Genomic DNA, 19,509 nt, shown 5'->3' on the forward strand with positions numbered 1-19,509 from the left:
AAAAAAAAAAAAAAAAAAAAAAAAAAAACAGAGCCTGAAAGCTCTTGAGGTTATCACTGCAAAAAGAACAAGCAGGGGGCGCCTGGATGGCTCAGTGGGTTAAAAAGAACAGCAGGAGGAAGGAGAAGCTGAATATTTTTGTTGACAAGTTTCATTTCTCTTTCGTGAAGTTTAGCATGATTGTAGAAGTGACCAAAAGCTGGTGTCTAGTACCACTCCTGCTTTTCCATGGTCTCTCAAATTCCCACCGTGAGGAAAACTTACTCTATTTTATTAAGGCAACATTTCTTCAGGAAATATCCCCCCAAAGGTTTTTCCAAACGGCTGGTTGCAGCTATGCAAAAAATGAATGTTCTGTGATCAACATAATTAGGAAAAGAGTGACTAGACATGAAAGTTGAACATGAGATTTTACTGTGGGAATCTTCAGAGCGTGTCCACTGTGAATAATGAAGATGGGAGCACAAAACAGCATTTCCTAAGCTTGTTTAAGTAGAGAAATCTGTTTCTCTCTCTTTCTCTCTCTCTCTCTCTCTCTCGGGCTCTCCTCCTCTTTGTTTATTAGCAATTAAATAAATGCCAACTACATCAATAAAATGCTGGGGGTGGAGAAGTTCTTTATTTGTTTTAGCGGAGTTTTTTTGGTTTAAGTATTCAATCCTGGTGGCCGGCCAGGGAAATGAGCACTTGTATACTACTGATGTGGACTGTAATGTGTATGAGCCCCTCAAAAAATGTTTTGCAATAATGAAGGAAAAAGGGATAAAAATATTTATAAACTCTTAAACAATATATTAATTTCTCTGATTCTATATTGAGATTGTTTTTTAATTAATAAGCTCAAGTGGAAAAGCTTTTCTCTCTACAAACCTGTGTGTTGTACCCTGGAAAACAAAATAAGAAGTCCAAAATGTCTTAAACTATGAAAATGTTCAAATTATCTCTGATGGTGCCATCACAGATGGCATTTGTAATGCTACAAAGTGATTAAAAAGTCTATGAAGTAATATAGAAGTATGCTTCTGTTATTACAGGGGATTGACTGCAAACTCTCGATACAGTTCTTCAGCACCTCCTGTATCTCTGACCATTCATTGCAAATGGCAAGGGATCCCCTTAGAAGCAGGGGCTTTCTTCCCTGCTTCTGAATCCAGGCTGACCTCATGACTTATGTCAGCAGCAACAAACTGTACCTACCTCTCATGCTTCTGTTCTCTTTCTGTCTCTCTCTCTTTCTCTGGAATCTTGCCACTACCACACAACCAAATCTAGCCTGGCCTCCTATAGGATGGCAGACCATCTTGCCACTACCACACAACCAAATCTAGCCTGGCCTCCTACAGGATGGCAGACCAAGTGTAAGGCAGCTGTGAACCCCCAAAGAGGTTAGATTACTCCTGATGACAGACCTATGGGTAAGTCCAGGTGCAAGCAGACCTGAAGAGCCTTCCAGCTAACCTCTGAACTCATTAGCAATCATAGACGGTTCTTATTTGAATCTGATGAGTCTTGGGGTGGCAATAGATAACTGCTAGAGATATAATGTTATATAAAAGGAAAAAAAATCCACAGAATATCAAATTTTTCAACTAACATGAAATACTTATAAAATAATTATGACAAAAAAAAAAGGAAAATGGTACACATGAAAATTTAATGAATGGTTGTTTTAGGGCAGCAAACCCATTGAAATATTGATATATTTTTCTTTATCTTTCTACCTTTGAGCATTTCCAAATTTTTTCTGATGAGAATGTACAACTTTCATGTTGGCATGTTGTAAAAATGGTTCACTTAAAACTAACTACTCAGAAGTCTTATTTGTAGCTGGCATCTGTTGGATACTCTAGAATCAAGACCTGTCCAAGGGAAAGTATAAGTGTTTTGAAAATCATAAAATATCATAGGACCTATAAGGTGTTATGGTTTTGTATAATGTTATATACTTTCAAAATTGTCAAGTATTCTAAGATGATACAGCTCCTTCTGTTCTAAAATTGGTGGGGTTTTTACATTTTTTTAATTTGAGGAAAGAATGTAAATATTTACCCTAAAGAACTAGCAGAGCAACAACCTGAAAATTTGAGCCAACTTCCTTATCACTAATACAATAGCAATAATGAAAACATTTCCTCCCCGTAGCATATAGCAACCTCTCACGCTCAATAAAGCTGGGCTTTCATCTCCAGTGGTAGCTTTGGAAATGCAGCAAGTATGGAGCAATCCTTGAACTGTTTACAGAGACAGTAAAATGAGGAACATATCCTCTCGGGGTAAAAGCTGTCTTATGATGTATAAAGAAAGTCACCGTTTCAAAGTACAGCTAAAATGGGAATGGAGACTTTGTAGTTCTCCAGCAACTTTTATCCAAGCATCTGAAAGCATTTTATTTACATACACCTTTAATCTATGCAACCTCCAGAGGGTAAGTAGCAAGTTTCACCATTCCTATTTTATAGGTGGAAAACTGAGGCTGAAAGATGGTCAGAAAAGGGTATATATTAGTTAAATGTCTTTGGTTGTAAGCAATAGAAAGCAATTGTCCAATAGAAGGGAAAAATTGTGTGCTGTGTGTATGTTACATCTACCTGTATACATAGAGATGTGATACGGCTAAACACACAATGAAGAAAGGAAAGTGGGCAGTTCCAGGGCCTTGAAGCTCCAAGAACAAAAGGAAAGTCTCTTCAAAGTGCTGGAGTCTAGATGAAGGAGGTGCAGACACATCTCATCACCCTGTCACTCCATTCAAAAGCAAATTTTAGAGAGAGTTATCTGGCCAACCCTATGAGTCTACACAGCATGGCTGAGGAGTAATTCCCCAAAGAAAAATCAAGGGGCACCTGGGTGATTCAGCTCATTGGGTGACTGCCTTTGGCTCAGGTCATGATCCCAGGGTCCTGGGATCGAGCCCCACATCGGGCTCCCTGTTGAGTGGGCAGCCTGCTTCTCCCTCTCCCTCTGCTGCTCTACCTGCTTGTGCACTCTCGCTCTCTCTGTCAAATAAATAAATAAAATATTTTTTAAAAATCAAAAGAAAGAAAATGGATGTTGGACAAACAAACAACTACTTACACAACAATTATACAGTGGATAGAAAGAAAAGAAAAGCTCTTATAGATTTCTGCCGACCCATCACTCTGCTCTTCCTGGAATCAACTAGAAGCTTCTGGAAGTCAAGGAGGGGCATTCTTGAGCCCAACCCATGGCCTGCCACAGAGTTATGATCAATAAGAGGACAGTGAATAGCTGAATGAACACATGAGCCATTTGGTGTCTGTGCCATCCCTGACCAAATATTGAGTAGTGACATTTGTTTCCCACTTCTCTCCCACCCATTTCCACACACTTTAACAACTCACAACTTCCCAGTGGACAGTGAGTGCTTTCTGATCCACCCCCCATCCCCTACAGTTGTTCATTCTCAGAGATGTGTTCAATATTGCCCATCCAGAAGAAGTTATATCTTCAAGCCTGATGCCTCTTCTGCTTCAGTTTTCTTACTTGTCAAAAGAAAAAAAAATAATAATTCTATCTCATAGGGTTGTTAAGACGATTAACAGAGTATTTGTAAAGCGTTTAGATAGTCCTAACACATAGTAGCCACTGTTAGCTGCCATCATCATCATCATCATCATCATCATCACCATCATCATCATCTTACCATTATTATGGAACACTGCATATTTAATATCAGTAACTCCCATTATTGCAGGTTACCCCTGGTGTACCCAATGTTACTGTTATTGCTCTTGTTTAATAAATAAAGAAGCAAAACTCAGAGAATCCATGTTATCACCCAAGGCCTATCACTATTAGGTAGCATATTTTACTTCTTGTCTCTGAAGCCTGTCTTCTTTCTACTACATCATGTGGCTCCCCAAAAGAAAAGGCAAACAGCTTATTCAAAAAGTGTGAGTTTGCTATGGTGGGATTCCAGACACTAAGGAAATGTCCCTTTGGTGACCCATAGTTCACCTTGGATAGGAAACTTTTCCTTATTTGTGGGGATGATCCATCTATGAGAGACCAACCATTTGCCTTCAGCAAATTTTGAGCTCCTTGAGAGCACAAAGCATAGCTCCTGGCCCCTGGCGAGGACTAACACACATGTACTCAAGTAAAGACACTCTGTAGAAGAAATACATGTGACATTGTTTAGAGTGTTTATATGGTTTGGATCTTCTGGAGAATCCATTCTTCTGTTCATCTCCCTGTCTGCCATTTCTTTTTGTCTCTTCCCTGCCTTAGTAAAGGAACCCATATTAATTTGACTTTGTATATGTTAACCTTTCCTACTCCTCCCTCTCCATAATCTGGTCTTTTCTCTGAGCCCAGCTTGTCATTCAGATGGCCACTTACATATTCCATGAGCTATACATACTCAACATGCCTAAAACCGTATTTGCCATCTCCACTCACTTCCATCCCTCTGCCCACTTTCACACCTCCCTCCTCCTGTAACTCTGGGTCTTTCCAGAATGCATCATCAACCAGACCAGAAACCCCAGGGTCACCTCCTTCCTCTTTCTCATCCTTCCTCCCCAGTCCACACTTCCAGGCCTTGCAGCTCTGACTCTATAAGGATTCTTATACCATCTCTCTAATCTCTATTTCTACCCCTCTAAAATCCTCTGTAACAAGGGTGAATGCAACAGTCTTTGTTTGGTGTCCTTTAAGTCAATTTTTCTGCTGATCCAAAGAGATGCTTTGGAGCAGAGATGGACTAGTCGTTCACCAAACTGGTATCCCTTCCTCCAGGGCAAAACCTTGGTCACACCTGCCAGGCTGCCTTGTGAGCTGCTGAGATGTGACTGAGCTAACTGGGTGCTGGAGAGTGAAATATGGACGGGAGTGATGCCTGGCCTAATCCTTAAAAACTTTCTGCAAAAACCTTCTCAGCTTCCTTCCTCAGTCTGCTGGGAATGATGTTAATGGCTTGGAAGCCATCGTTAATGGCTTTGGGACACTTCTGTTAAGAAGGGCAGATTCAGTGTCAACCTGAGACCCTTAGCAGACTCCTTACTGCCACCAATTGGCTTACACACTTCTGAGAAATAATCTTGTATTGTATTAAACCACTGAGGTTTTAGGATTTATCTGTAATAGTACACAGCACTGCATTAATTAATCTATCTTTCTAAAGCTGAAATGTGACCTGCTTAAAACCCTCTGTGATTTCTGCTCATCATCCTTGGGATCTAGTACAGGGTTATCTGACTCAGGACCTGTCAACTTTCTAATCTCATCTTTCACCATTAAGCTCACACATCTCATCTTCCAGCAACATCCAACTATATATAGATCTCCTCATAATAAGGATAGTTCACTCACATTTCCATCTCTTTCTGTCACCCTGATGCCTGGAATACCCTCCTTATTTTTTATCACAAATTTAGTTCATTTTTACCTCAGAGGATCAGTTCAAATACCATACACTCCAGAAAACCTTCCTTGCTCCTTTAGCCTAGGATAAGCCTCCCTCACGTCAGTGCTTCTCTCTTCCTCAACTTAGACCAAGTTATAGTGAAATCCCCGATTGTGTGGCCATCTAGTCTACTCCACAGACTGTAAGTGAACACCATGAAAAAGGGCCATGGTTTAATCCACCATGATATTCCTAGCCCCAAACCTAAAGCCAGAGTTCCATATATGCCTACTGGACTGGATCGTTCCAGCTGATTCATTTGCAAGACTAGTGGTTCACTTTCTTTGTTCATGAGGATTCTTTGTGATGCAAAAATATCCCCATAAAAACCCTTACTTTTCAAAGAAATTCAATCTCAGTCATCCCCACACCTTCAATCATTCCCTTTGATTTGGATAATGAGCTTACTAGACCCAAGAAAATGGTGGGCAGAGAGTGGGCTGGTAAGGAGACCACAGCTTCATTTCCAATCTCTAATGCTACTATTTGTAACTCTTTGATCAACTATCATAGACCCACCAGAAAGTGGTGGTTGTACAAATAGCCACTCTCCCTCTACACCACCCCAATCACAAGGAATATTGCCAGGGCTCCTGAGACCACTGCTCTTAGCGTTCAGGCCTCAGATCACCATGAAGGCCATCAACTGTCTTTTAGTTGGAGCAACTCACTGAACATTCCCACAACTCTGGCCTTGACAATATCTGAGAAGACAAAACCATCACATTGATTGGGCTTCCACTCTCTTTGAACCTTGAAGAAGTCCTTCTCCACTTTAGACTATATTTCAATGGGTCTGTACCTTCAACTAAATTTCATGACACTGAGTTAAAGAAGGGCATACCCACTTTATTATTTTTTAGCCCTGAAGCCCAAAAAAATCTATTTATTACCTTCATTAAGAGTAAAGAAAATTCAGATCTTCAATAACACAGAAAGGGACATCTTTCCTTCATTTTTAATAAAATCTACAGTGGCATAAAAAGAAACACAGGTAACTTTCTCCATCATCCTACTATGTGATATCACCCATCATTTCTAACACCTACTATTGTGGTTTGTGCAGAGTCTTGTCCTTTGAAAAGCCTACTGCAATGTTGAGAAGATAGATGATTAAATAGAAAAGCAGAGTACAAGGAAGTACAGGGAGGACTGGGCTACCAGGAAGCCCAGGGTACATGAGGAATACACAGAGCAGGTGCCTAGCTCAGCCTGGGAAATCAGAAGAGGCAACAGCAGAACTGAACCTTAGAGACCAAGAGAAGTGGGTCAGATGAAGCAGGGAGGCAGAGGGGGAAAGAAGGTGTGTGTGTGTGTATGCGTTTTCCATTCCATTTAAACCATAAAAATATTCTTCCTCTTGTTAAATAGATGTTAAAGGGAAGTTATTAAAGATCCTAAGCATGAGAGTGACATGACAATGGGGCAGGCTGGAGGGATGCCAAACCAGAGGCTGGAGGACTGGTTCTGAGGCTCATTCTCTGCTTCCCTCCAGGATGAGCTGTCTGCTAATTATAACCTGTCTGTGAAGCCACAGGGCCAATGGCCTGTAATGACCCAGCACTAAGGTAGTCCCTGCTTCTGCTGCTACTCCTAATAAGCTGCACTTGACACAGGACTTGGTTTCCAGTCTCTAATCCTCCAACACCCAGAAAACACCTGTCATCTCAGCCCTAGAACATCTGTGACCTGACCTTTGATCCAGGAGTGTTCCTTTGACTGACTGAGGATTCGCTCAGGGTAGGACAAAGAGGGAGCAATTAGCTAAAAAGGAAAAACCCATAGAGGCATGGAGCTCTCCTTGCCTAAAGGAGAAGGCGTATGCCAACCACAATGGTGTGGCTTAAAGAAGTATGATGCTCCTTGACCTTGAAGTATTGGGCTTAAATTTATAGTTCTTTCGAGACTGTCAGAAGCCAGAATGATTCATAACCCTGTTTGGCCCCAGGGCGAGGGACAGGTGATAGGTATGAGTCACAATGGAGTGAAGGACCCACTTAGCTTGGGGATTAAGAAAGCCATGTAGCAGATGACAATGACAATGGTTGATAGTGATGGGGCCTTCTGGTTTCCTTTAATACTGGAGCTAACCAGGGATCACAAAAGAAACTATATGATGGCTTCTAATTGATACTAGATAATCGGAGGAGAAAAGAAAAACACAGGTCAGGAACAGAGCTAGACCATGTGAATCAGAACTGCAGGTCTTTTTTTAGAAAAGTTAATAAAAGAAATATCTTGTTTTTGTCCTTCCTCCAAAAAAAATGCAGCTTGGTGGCACCATGCACTGCAGGAAGAGTTGGAGTGATCCTGGGGACCGGATAAGTCTGTATCGGACTCCTGCCTGCCACTCCTTACCCTCATAATTTTACAGACAATTTTCCAAATCTCTCCAAGCCTTAGCTTCCTTGTCTGTCAAATGAATTTAAGCAGAAGTAATAGCACCCATCACTGCTGAACAAGTAATGGGCTTGAGCAGGCAATGGACCAGGTGTCTTACTTACATCCTCTCAAATAATCCTTATCTCTGTTTTATAATAATACATTCATTTTAGGGTTGCCAGGAGGATTAAGTGAGATAATGCAGGAGCAGGGTCTAGCCTCACTGCCTAGCACAACATAGGGATGAATAGGTCCTGTTTTCCTTTTACTCTCTAATGAAGCTTGTCTGACTATCTTGAGCCCTAAATTTTCCCTGGACATGTTTGCTTGAGTTTAGTTAAATCTGTATATGTCCCCCTTGGGGGGAAAAAATCCATTTTATTTTGATCACTATTATACTGACTTGTTTGATGTGCATTTTTTTTTTTTTCCACCGTCATTCACTTCACACACACCAGCCTAACTGATTCTGATTTGTAACATGTGATGTCTTAGAACTAGCCCAGGACATAATAGTGTAAAGCCAATCTGCTTCAGCAACAACGAAATTGGAAATAACATTATGTTTACTTTACCTATTCCTCTGAGACCTTGAAGTTGAAAGGAGACAGCCTGTCTGGCTTTGCTAAACTGACCTTCGAGTTGTACAGATCAAGTCCATTCGGTGGAAGCCACCCTTAAATCTGGATTCTAGCGAACAGGAGAGTGGGAGGGGGGAAGAGGGGAGAAGATTCTTCTTCTCATTGGAAGTGGGGACTCCTTAGGTAAGTCTTGTTCCTCACAGGAGATAAGATTATATAATACTTTAAGGCTTCAGCTCCCAAAGGCAAGAATTATGGCCTTGTTCTTGCTGAATTCTCCATGAGTATAGAAATTGCTTCACAATTAGCTGACAAATGGAGGCAGGAACAGGAGAGAGGACTGAATTTCAACTAAAGACAAGAACTGCTGACTTCTGTCTGCCCTGGAGTAGAGAGATGTCAGAAAAGCACTGGCTTCAAAATCAGATAGCCCTTGGGTGAAATCCAAGCTCTATCACTGACTGACCTTGGACAAGGCACATTACCTCTTGGAGCCTACATCCCCTCACCTTTTTTTTTTTTTTTTAACTTTTATTTAAATTCCAGCTAGTTAACCTACAGTGTAATATGAGTTTTGAGTGTGCAACATAGTGATTCAACACTTCCATGTATCAGCCAGTACTCATCACAAGTGCCCTCCTTAAACCCTTCACCTATTTCCCCCACCCCCCACCGGCCTCCCCTCTGGTAACCAGCAGTGAGTTCTCAAGAGTTAACCGTTGGGTTTGGGTGCCTGGGTGGCTCAATTGGTTAAGTGACTGCCTTTGGCTTGGGTCATGATCCTGGAGTCCCAGGATTGAGTCCCACATCGGGCTCCCTGATCAGCAGGGAGTCTGCTTCTCTCGCTGACCTCTCTCCTTTCATGCTCTCTCTCTTTCTCAAATAAATAAATAAAATCTTTAACAACAACAACAACAAAGAGTTAAGAGTCAGTTTCTTGGTTTGCCTCTCTCTCTCCCTGTTTTTGTCCCTTTGTTCATTTGTTTTGTTTCTTAATTTCCACATATGAGTGAAATCATGTATTTTTCTTTCTCTGAATGACTTATTTTACTTAATATAATACTCTCTAGCCCCACCCATGTCATGGCAAATGGCAAGATTTCAGTTTTATATGCCTGAGGAATATTCCAACATCCCATTATACATATGCATGCCACATCAACCTTTTTTCCTCTTAGATCTAGGGTTAGAGTCCGTGTTAGGGCTAAGGTTAGGGTATGTGCCTGATATGCTGAAGTTCAGAGACCTCTCCAGAGAATAAAACCTTAGATTTTTGCTGGGGTGAAAACAGACATGGCAGCATCATTTCCTCAACTTTGTACTGGGATACCAATTTGTGTTATACAGGACTGTGTCATCTGTGTGTAATTTTCTCTCTCCCTCCCTCAATCCATCTGTGGGTAGATAAGACCCTGTAAGAAATTTCATTCCCTCACTGAAGAAGAAGTCTATTTCTCTCCATCATCATCATCTTCTTCATCATCATAGTCATCTTCTTCACCTCATCCTGTGTTCATTTGGGTAGCACTTTACAGAGTGCTATGCCTGTTCACATGCTCCCTCAGGCAAAGTCTGATGATGGTCAGCTTAGGGAGGCAGGATAGGACAGTAGTTAAAAACTTGACCTCCTGAACCAGAGAACCTGTACTTGTCTCTTGGTTCTGCAAAGAATTAGATTTTTGAAATAGGAAATTAGTAAAGTTTTTTTCTGCCTCTGTGGCCCCATGTGAAAAATAAAGACACCAATAACATTTACCTCTTATAGTTGTTAATTGTTGATATAAGTTAAGCACTTAGAATGGTCTCTGGCTCATAATAAATTCTTACTGAATCTTATTTCACATTGCTATTGTTGAACTCATTTTACAGAAGACCAAACAGGTTCACAGAAGTTGTGACTTGCCCAAAGTCACAGAGCAAGGAGGCAAACAGAGGTTTTGCCTTAGCAGTGATGTCTTCCTGGTCCACCATATTGCAAAGGAATTGGAGAAGGAGGGGAAGGCTCACTGTGAGGCCTGTGAACAGCTTTGGGAAGCCGAACCACATACAGACCTTAGATGGGATTGCTTTTGAGTTCCTGGAACACAGAACTCATCTTAATCCATTCCATATTCCCAGTGCCCAGCAGCAAGTCTGGGCCAAAGTAAGTACTAAGGGAATATTTGCAGAAACAACTGATAAAGAAATCGATGAGGAAAACTGGGGATGAGAAAAATAACAGTATCAAGACTTCTGAACCATGATGAATGAGCCAGGTCCAGACAGTGGGAGTAATCCAGATTTCTAGGGAAAGAGACAGGCAGCCCTGACCCCAAGAAAATGCCACTTAGTTGCAATGTCTTCAAAAGGAAAGGAGATGCCATTCTTGGTTTTGGAAAATCTGTCCATTATGGGATACATCCAGGAAGAGGGAAATATATGGCCAGACTTATGGCTCTCTACAAGGCCTCAGCTTTGAATAATCCTCCCTACACACACTTTCACTCAAGCCTAGATATGGCTTGTTAGAAACTGAGCAGAAGTCAAATGGTTGATTAAGAAGAGCCAAAGTTGCCCTAGTGAGAAGAGTCTTTCATGAAAACACCTAACTTCTCTTCTCATGCTAATAATAATCACATCTGTGCTTCATAAGGCATTTTCCTGTGTGTGATCCCACTGGAACCCCTCAAGGCTGCTTCAAAGCAGGAAAGGCATCATCTATTATCCCCATTTCACAGATGTGAACACTAAGGAGCAGAGAGCACTAGACATGCCCAAGGTCACGCAGGGAGTTAGGATCAGAAGTAGGCCCTGACATAAGAATGAAATCCCCACCCTGGCCTCCCCACTCAATTTGCCTAGGTTCTGGATATACATATAGCAAATCCCATAAGCCGGTTCCCTCCTCTAACCTCATACCCCACCTTCCCATCTTAGGTGTAAGGATCAGGGAGGGACACGGGTCTCTGAGTCTCTCAGGGTTGGCGGAGGTCTTGCTACCACCACAACTGTCATGGCCCTTCATAAGCCTTTGGGCCATCTGAGTCATTGAAGTGATCACAGAAGGATGAACTCTGGTAACTGCTTAGATTCAAATCCACATAGGCCCCATACTGATTGTATGGCCTTGGGCAAGTTACTCAATCTCTCAGGGGTTCCATTCGGGTTTTATAATAGAGAAAATCAGAGGAGATTTTAGCTCTATTTAAAGATTTCTCTGAACAATTGAAACTTTCCATGATGGATCAGCCTGCCCTGTCAGGTAATAAGCTCCCCATCACCAGAAGTTTACAAGCAGACTGGTACACACAAGCATCTACTCTTGGGAAGGATGCTATAAGAATGAAGCAACTACTACAAGATATGATATGTGGGCATGCCCACTCATTCCCACACTACCAACTACATCAGAATTATCCAAGGGACGTTTGAAAAATGCAGGTCCGTGGGCACCTGGGTGGTTCAGTGAGTTAAAGCCTGTGTCTTCAGCTCAAGTCATGATCCCAGGATCCTGGGATCGATTCCCACATCAGGCTCTCTGCTCAGCAGGGAGCCTGCTTTCTCCTCTCTCTCTGCCTGCCTCTGCCTACTTGTGATCTCTGTCTCTGTCAAATAAATAAATAAAATCTTGGAAAAAAAAAAAGAAAAAAAGAAAAATGCAGGTCCCTTAGCTCCACCCCTGGGTATTCTGACTGCAAACATGTCAGATATAGCTCAGAAAACTGGATTTGTCTTACAAGTATTCAGGTATGTCCGTTTGCTAGGGCTGCCATAACAAAGTAACACATACTGTATGGGTTAACCAAAAAGAAACTCATTGTCTCCCATTTCTGAATCCCAGAAATCTGAGATGGAGGTATTAGTAAGGTTGGTTTCTACTGAGGGTGTTAGGGTGAATCTTCATGGCTTTCTCTGAACTTCTAATGGTTTACTGACAATATTTGTCATGCCTTTTCTTATAGATGTATCACTCCAATCTCTGCCTTCATCATCACACCGCATTATGCCTGTATGCATGTCTGCCTCTGTGTCCAAATGCCCCCTTTTTATAAGTCGTATTAGATTAATGCCCACCCTAATGACACTGATCATGTGCAAAGACCCTATCTCCAAACAAGTTCTCAGTCACAGGTACTGGGGGTTGGACTTTCAACATCTTTTTCCAGGACACAATTCAACCCATAACTCCAGGTGATTCTAATGCACAGCCAGGGGTAAGAACCAGCGGACCACAGCTTTTCAAATGGCCTGTGCATATAACCCCTTGGGAATCCTGACTTGCAGCAGCTTCTGATTCAGTGGAGCTGGAGAACCTGAGATTCTGCTTTTTGAACAGGAGTTACTGTCGTTGCAGGTCCAAGGACTGGTGCTTTTGGTGAGGTCACTCCCAGCACAAGATTCCCAGGAAATCCACAAAGGATTACCAAGTAAATAGAAGCTCTTTGCTTCATTTCTCTTGTGACAAGGATTGCTTTCTTCTTCTTTTCCAATCTCGAAGTGCGTGCACAGGAAAGACCTGCCCCTATAACTCTATGTTCTTCATGTCTGTTGGGAGGGAGTAGCCTGATAGGAGCAAGCATCCTAGGGTAGGAAGAAAGGATGGGGCTGTCAAATTCTGGAAAAAGTTTTCCTCATTCCCATGACTCCTCCCACCATTTAATTTTACAAATCCGGGGTTATTTTGTGGTTGGAGTTGAGTTGTTTTGTACCATCCCCAGCCCTTAGCCCCACCCCCTGTCTCAACACCACCATCTGTTAAATACAACTTCCAAGGACTGGCAAACTCTGCAGGCAGTATTTGCAGGCTGTTAAATACAGCCTGAGCCCGGCGCTGGGTGCACCTTGCTCCCATGAACGGACTGCGGCCTGGTCGCCCGCGCTGGTTGGCCTAGCGGAACCAGAGACTCTGGAGCCAGTGTGGCCAACCCTCGGCCACCAGAAGCCCACCCTCCGCACTGGTGTCAAGCCCGAGGCCGGCCTGGGAAAGTGCGCCCCGCCCCGCAGGCGCGGCCCCGCCCACCCCGGGGTGAGCGCATCCCATCCTGGTGGGACAAGCCTGGCCGGGCACAAAGGCGACAGCTGCGCGCCAGGGCCAAAGAGGCCACAGCCAGAGGGGCAGCCGCCTACGCCTTGCAGCCGCCTTAATTTATTTATAGATGCGTTGGCTCTTTATGTGGCCTAGTTAAGGACGCCTTTCCATAAATACATAGAAACGGATGTTATTCTAGAACCCACCAATAATAGACACAGCTGTAGAGATTGTTGCTGGATTAACAGCCCCACCTCCCTCTCTGCACCCCTTTTCACCAAAATAGAAAATAAAATTTAAAATGCACGAGGGATTCTTTTTTTTTTTTTTTTTAAGTGTTTGCATGCAAGAGGGAAATTCTGTTAACAACGAGATGTTTCTTTGAGAGCAAAAACAAAATTTCTTAGGAAACAGAAAATCAGGAGCTAAGGCTACATCTTTACCAAACCAAAGACACAGCTCTCACCTTCCCCTCCTAGGACTGTGATATCTGGGTTCTGTGCTTTCATCCTTAACCCTGAACATCTGTTTAACCCAAACATAATCCTCTTGTTCCAGAGGCCACACACGGTTTATTTCTTTGCAAAAATATGATTTGCCAAATACAATTCTGGTCATTTCCTATGCGCTTCATTGTTGGGGGCGCTGGCCCAGTCAGGGCTCTTTGGAGTCAAGGGGCCCAGAAAGAATGAAATCATTACAGAGTTGTGGAGGAGTCCTCAGCCCTTATGCCTTTGTGATTTCTCCCAGTTCCTTCTACAGACTCGTAATTCTATTACCCAGCTGTAATTTGGCTCTGTGTCTCTCCAGCATTCTTTGCTTTCTTCAGCCCCCTTTCTTTTTAATCGATTGATTCATCTGTAATTGGATTTTCTCTGGCTCTTACCAGCTATTAAAAGTAACTCTGTGTGTATATGTGGGTGAGTGCGCTTTCTAACTAGGCCACACTTTCGAATGCCCTGCAATCCTGAATCGTTTTGGGGTTTCTTAGTATGAATTCAATTCCCCCAGTTTCTTTTGATGCATCTGGGAGTAGCAGAGAACACAAGGTTTGGAAGCTGATGAAACCATACCATGTTTTGTTTAGTTTTGTGTAAGGCTGACATTTATTGAGCTCATACTATGTGCCAGACGTTCTCTGAAGCACTTTACAAGCATTAATAACTTTGCCACATCCTTTTAGGGTAGTTCCTGTCATTACTCCATTTTGGAGTAATGGAGACAGGAGGAGGTTAAGGAACGGGCCCAAGGCTACGCAATGAGCTAATGGCAGAACTCTTGACCATGATGCAATTTTCCTCAATTCTGTCCCATCATATATGTCTGGATTTTGGCATGGCTTCTTTTTTACTGTCTCACTCTCCACCTCTGTAGAATAAGTAAGAGTCGGTATCCCTTGCAAGACAATTTTCAGAGCATACTGAGAATACAGTGCCTGAGGAGCTAGGGCTCAAACACGCAGTGGATCCCAGTAATTCCCGTGCTATGGATAAGACCAAGGACTAAATAAAGGAATCCGGTGAGCACGGACAGCGGGAATAGAGGCTTGGAGGCTTGCTTACTACACCATCATAGTCTCTGCTTTGGGAAAACAACCAGAAACCAAACAGATCATTTTGTAAAATTACCATAAAGATTCTGTTGCTGGCATATGTTTCCTCTTTCTAGTGCTCTGTTTTCCCCAATGTAAAATAATGGGGTAGGTTTAGCTGAACACCACTGCCTCTTCTGTAAAGACCTCAGGGGACAGGCTCAGTGCTGTCATCTCAAGGCTGAACCAACTCTTCTTCCATGGCAATCTTAAAGCACATAAGCACACTTAACAGTTTCATTTCATACTTCATGCAATGGGGAAACTGAGCCACAGAGTGGTTAAGTAACTTGCCCATAGTGGCAAGGTAAGTGGCAGAACCAAGATCCAAACCACATTCTCTCCACTAAGGCACAGGACTCCCCTGGTTGTTTCTAAGAGTAGGATCTCAGGAAAGATCTGCAGAACTTGGCTTTGGGATTGAGACAGGGTGGGGCAGGGTGTGCAGGGAGTGAGTCAAGCTCTGGGAAGGGATAAATTACTGAGGGACAATGGACTGGCCAAACTGATTCCAGAATAACTTGTTGCTTGACCATCATTAGGTTGTGTAATACTTCCAACCTCCATTTTTTAAACAATCCTATGGATGATTTCACAAGTTGTTGAATGAAATAATGAATATGAAATACTTAGCACCGCCCCTGGTCCTCAAAGACTCACGACTTCCTAATTCATGGGAGTCATTATAATATTTATCATTATTGTTACTGAAATGAATTTTGAATTTTTAAATATGGTCTACATATACAAATGTATGTAAGGTTTTTAAAATATAGTTACCAAATTCCTTTTATATCAGTTTAAGTTCTATTTTTTGAAATCAAATTTTAAAAATCCCTCCTAGAAACTGAGAATAGACTTGGTTCCAGCCCATGCTCTTCTGCCTGCCCTCTTTCTACAAGGTCCTAATGCTGCTCAGAGAGACACAAAACAAAACACAGCTTTGTCACTCTAGGAGGGGGAGTCAAGGAATCAGCCTCTGCTGTGAAACTGCGGAGTAATAGAATTTCACAACTTCCAAGGACTGGCAAACTCCGCAGGCAGTATTTGCAAAAGCAGTTTTGCAATGACCACACTCGGGAAATCCCCAAAGAAAGTTTATAAATTCTGCACATTTTGAGATTTAATTCTAAATTTTCCCAAAACCACATCATCCAAAAATGTAACACTCATTTTCAAATTAAAACAGTGTTTGTATATTACTTCTAACATAGCTCAGAAATATAATTTAATTGGACCGAAATTTCCAGAGTGATCATTACAGTATTGTCTGAAGTCATATGTAGTCATAAGCAATGTATAAATGCAATGGTGAGGAAGTGGTTCAATCACTTATGCCATCTCTACAGTACTAGTTACTACCAGCCAGGGGCTAGAGGAAGGAGGGCACAGGGAGTCACTGCAAACAAATAAGGAGAGTTCTTTTGGGGGTGATGGAAGTGTTCTTGAATCAGAAACAGTGAAAATTGTCCAAACTTGTCGCTAAAAACCACTGAATTAATTGTACACTTTAAAAGGGTGAATTTCATAGTATGTGAATTATCCCAATAAAAAAAAAAGGTAATAGAAAAAGATGAGTAGAATTCTTTCCTAATTGAGTCACTAATAGAAAATCTGGGAAAAAATTATGTTCTAGAACTATGCTTATTGACATAGATTAATAACTATACTTATAGATTAAGATTCAAAATATCAAGTCGGGAGGAAAAAAACATGTCCCAGGAGACCAGGTGACCTATTTTGATGAAAAAAATGATATATGTGTATATGTGTTTAGAGGGATGTAGAAGAACAGATATCCAAATGATTAACTGGTCATTTCTGGAATTATAGTGGTTTTATTTCCTTTTTGCCTCTCTAGGGATATATATATATTTTTTTTTTCTTTTAATAAAGGAAGGGAAAAGAAGAAAACAATAATTCTGGGGGAAGGGGTAGGATAGATGACAAATGGAGACATTTTATTTTATGACTTCAACTAACCCAAAGTGAAGAAGCTTCCAGGATGTTTTAGTTTCCGGTAAACCCCACAAGATGTGCTGTGTCAGAAAGCAGCCACCAGCTACCAGCAACACAATGGCAAACAACAAACAATGCTTCAGTGTTTCTTAGTTGACCGCCCTCCCCCATCTCTTTCATTTTGATTTACAAAATGCAGGGACTGTTCTCCTGATAGAAGTTCTAACCAAAGCCAACTTCACTTATCAGTTGCTTTTTTGATAAACATAACTAAATGTCATCTATTATCAAAGGGACTTTATTTGGCTTGTTATGAGTGATTTTTTTTTTTTTAGTTGGTTGGTTCTATTTTACTGACATCACGTACACAGTCATACCTATTGAGAAGGAGAGGAGAAGAAAACTATTTTCAGAGTGCCAACCACGTGTCAGGTGATGTGTCAGGTGATGTGTCAGGTGTGTTTCAGACCATATTGTGTTGACAGTGATATTTACTTAACCCCAACAAAGGACCCACGAGGGGATGGGTGTGACCTGCTCTGTTGGAGGCAGAGAGAGGCGGGTTGACCAGCCTGAGGCTCCCCAGCTGGTGGGTGGCTAAGTAGGATCAGAATGCCTGTGTCTGACCCCCAAGACTCATGCTCCCATCGACAAACCTCTCCTGCCTTTGGTCCCACAAGGTCCTTGTAGCCAAGTAATTATCAAACTGAAACACAGATTTCTGAAATGGCTTCTTTGAAATAAAATTGATCAGCTGCCAGACCACTCACTTACTAAATTGCTAGCGCTCAGCCCTGACCTTCGTCATTGAGGATGAAGTGTCTGCCTCCCCCAAATATGCACCCACTCCATGTGCTATAAACATCATCTGGAGGGGGAAAGGAAGACAGGGGAGTGGAGCAAGCAAGCCTTTCTCTCTGCACTACTCCTCCCACCCAGGGCTCCCCTGGCCCCAGCCTGCAGTTGGTCCCATTATCGCTTCCACCCAGCTAATTATAGTCACTGATTACCTAACAGCAAGCCCCACTGTCACCTGCTTTGGCCTGACGGATTATGCCATCTGGGCCACGTGGCCAGGGTCTGAGAGCCACAAGAGGTCACAGAGAGGGGCAAATGGCTCTGAATGGGAAGAAATGTATTTACAGCCCTGACAGCTGACTGGGCCATTAAAGGGGCTTTAGCTGTATGTTCCCAGCTGAAACCCTCTCTAGGGGCCTCACTATTAGCTAAATGGGATGTGGCTGCATGGATCACTCTGATTCCAAATGTGGACATGCAAGAGGATGGATGCATGCTCTCCTAAAAAGGAAAAGAAAAAGGGCTTAGAAACCAGGGGGCTCACAGTTGTTTGGGGTCCTTGTTAAAAGGGCATCAGCACATGCCTGCCAAGGCCATGCTTTGTTCCCGGCAGTATTCAATTACATGTTCCACTTCCTGTGTTCACGCACCTTAAATTAACGCGTCCATAAAACGCACTTTATGACATGAGAGAAACTCTGTAAGGCGACTTCCCTTTCATTAAGAACTTAGTGTCCTTCATAGCAGGGCATCTATCTCAAACTTGAATACTCTTGTGTATGACCTGGGAATCTTATCACAGGGCAGATTCCAAATCTGTGGATTGGGGTGAGGGGAGGAGCAGAGGAGTGCAGAGTCTGTATTCCTAAGTCTTGCCTAGAAGTTGATGCCACCAGTCCATGCACGATACTTTATGTAGCAAGGAACTAGTTAGTTATTGAATGACAGTAAATTACCCAATTAACATTGCACCAAAAAAACCCTATAAAATAGTATTTCCCAAACTGTAGCACAGAACACGACTCAGCTAAAGAGGCTGCCTCCACACCAACAGGTTCTCAGTGGAATAAAAATTCCACTTATTCCAGTGGTGAGAATCACTCCATACTCGGCATCCCCCTGGGAATGCCAATATATCATTAGCATATCGGAGCTGCGGAAGCCTGCAGTGATCTGTTCCACTTTAGATGTGAACAGTTTGCACTCTACTAAAAGTTAGGTGCTTTATGCCCTAGTTTTTGTTGCAACCTTCACTGAAGATTTTATATTATCCCGATTGCTTAACCTGTCCATAAATTTCTTGATTTGAAAAATGCCTCTCAGCCAGACAGTTATTCTCATGAAACCACACACGCACACACGCGCGCGCATACACACACACACATACATGCAAGGAAGACTCTCAGACTGTGGAGTAATGCTTGTATGAGGTTCCATCATGAAATGAGGCATTGTGACACTTTGTTTCTTCTGCAGCTTCTGAGCCCAGTGACCACAGTTTACCTAGATTCCTCTACTCCCAGATTAATGAGGAAGAAATGGATGAGGAAAAACTAAAGGATAAGTCCCAGTGGACTTCTCCATGAGTCCATGAGGACTGCACAGGGAGGTGGTCTGGAGGCCAGATGACAAAGGCCAGCAGTCAGTGAAAATGGAGCTTCAAGACTGATTTGCTTAAGATTTAACTTAAAAAAAAAAAAAAAAAAGCAAAGTTTATCAAATACTTTCTAAAACATTTTTACTAACAACATAAAATGCTCAC

At 42.3% G+C, this 19,509-nt stretch overlaps 1 long non-coding RNA gene across 1 annotated transcript in view; it reads right to left on the minus strand.

Moving 5' to 3' along the window:
- The window catches only part of LOC132004634 (uncharacterized), a 109,645-nt gene that overhangs the window by 50,721 nt on the left and 39,415 nt on the right, over positions 1–19,509 (minus strand). The gene's annotated exons all lie outside the window — the stretch shown is intronic.

Source organism: Mustela nigripes, chromosome 1 (assembly GCF_022355385.1).
Source record: "Mustela nigripes isolate SB6536 chromosome 1, MUSNIG.SB6536, whole genome shotgun sequence".
Taxonomy (NCBI): domain Eukaryota; kingdom Metazoa; phylum Chordata; class Mammalia; order Carnivora; family Mustelidae; genus Mustela; species Mustela nigripes.